Source organism: Gavialis gangeticus, unplaced genomic scaffold (assembly GCF_001723915.1).
Source record: "Gavialis gangeticus isolate Ggan-Ray unplaced genomic scaffold, GavGan_comp1, whole genome shotgun sequence".
Taxonomy (NCBI): Eukaryota; Metazoa; Chordata; order Crocodylia; family Gavialidae; genus Gavialis; species Gavialis gangeticus.
In genome coordinates, this window is record NW_017728992.1 from 46,602,958 (window position 1) to 46,604,806 (window position 1,849).

General features: G+C 42.2%; 1 protein-coding gene across 3 annotated transcripts in view; it reads left to right on the plus strand.

Moving 5' to 3' along the window:
- Window positions 1-1,849, plus strand: part of EXOC2 (exocyst complex component 2) — a 277,754-nt gene that overhangs the window by 31,151 nt on the left and 244,754 nt on the right. The gene's annotated exons all lie outside the window — the stretch shown is intronic.

Below are 1,849 nucleotides of genomic sequence, written 5' to 3' on the forward strand. Positions count from 1 at the left end.
AAAAAAAAAAAAAAAAAAAAAAAGCAAACAAAATCTTTTTACTACCTGCAAAAATATACATGCATGGGCAGATCTAGAATTTTGAATAGGGAGTGCAGATGGTGAAACACTGTCACACACAAATGCATTTTCCCCAATTAAAAATAAACTAGAAGCTTTACTAATATGCTAGGGACTTGGGGCTATATTATTCAGTTTAAGATTTGAAGCAAAAAGAAATATGACTTCATTGGAATGAGTTAAAAATAGCTCCTATTTCACAGCCCTACAGACTTTATTACCAGAAGCAGCTAACAGACAACAGAATTGCAGTCCAAAGGATAGCTTGATCAGTGGAACAGCAAGACCATTAGAAAAGAGAGAGTCTTTAACACCTATGGCGTAAAAAGTTCAGAAGGGATCAACTAGGTTATAACGGGTCAGTTGACTTCCTCAGTACAGCATGACTGCAAAGGCTGCTGCCACTGTCACAAAGTCGGTTTTAAACTTTGGGTGGAGCAGGAATCAAAGAAAGGTTCAAGTGCATCACTGCTCCCCTCCACCCCTGGATCTGCTCTGTATACAGGTGATGCACTCTGATAAATTGAGCAATGAGCATGTTGCATTGCTCACTGAAGTACTTATTGCTTTACAAAGGTTTTAATACCACCAAATAATAATAGCCCCAGTCATGGAATTCTTTTACTGATTCCTTTAGCTCTAATTGTCCAGGGAAGCCACAAAGAACCCTTGAATAGTATGCCAGAACACTAATTGACCATTATCCTTTTAAAGAAAGAGTTGTATGTGATGGCTAATGCGTGCTACTGTATTTACTTGAATATAAGTTGAGGTTTTTTTCCCCAATCGGCATGGGCAGGAGAAAGCTCCTTGTCTTGCATATGCATACAAGGAAACCTCATTAAATACATTGTGTACTGTTAAACTGTTGCCAGAAGCAGCATGTGATCCATAATGAACATAAACTAGGAAGTTGATTAAATGTAGCCAACACTGAGCAGGACTATGAAACATATAGCCCATGTTTGGCAAATAAAAAACAGGCAGTTGCTCCCCCAGGGGGAACAGGCACCAGCCCAGCACTCATAGGGTGCATCCAGAAAACCTCCACATACTGCATAGTTTGGTGTTTCTGTGCTACGAGGGCACAATGCCTGAGAGTGCGCTGTGTCAGGGGTTTTTTTCTGCAGGTTTTTTTGCCCCCTGGATATGAAAGGGTTAAAAACAAAAAAACAAAAAACCCCGGGAAAAAAATGGAGTAATGAGTGCTCAGCCAGAATTGCTGCAGCTGGAGCCCCAGGAGCCCAGGTAAGGCTGCTTTCGCCCCTGGGGTAACTTGCTGCATGCCAAAGCATGCATGGCATGGATGTTTCCCAGGGACAAGTAGTGGCGGTGAAAGGTGCAGCGCTGCTACTTGTCCCCAAGGAACCAAATGTCTGTACATGTCTGGAAGTGCCCAGAGGCCGGAGCAAACTCCAGCACCCTCAGCTTAAAAGTATACTATGGAGTACCTGTGTTGAAACTTGCAGCAGTTTCAGATAAGGTGAAATGTATCAATTTTGAATGAACTAAATCTATGTGCACCAATAGTTATTTGCATATATGTTTATTTCAAAATCAGTGTTTTCAAGTTTGCTTCTCATGTCCTTGTGCTCAGGGAGAGCAGGGTCTGGTAGGGGATGGGAAGGATGGAATAACTGCAGGGGAAAGAAATTGTGGGGCAAGGAGGCTAACTCTTTTCCTAGATTTATTTTGCCTACTGTAGGAGTAGAAGGGGGACAAATTTAGGGAAAAGTTCCAACTTCCTGGACTTTCGGAAGGCCTTTGACACTGTCTCTCACCCCGTTCT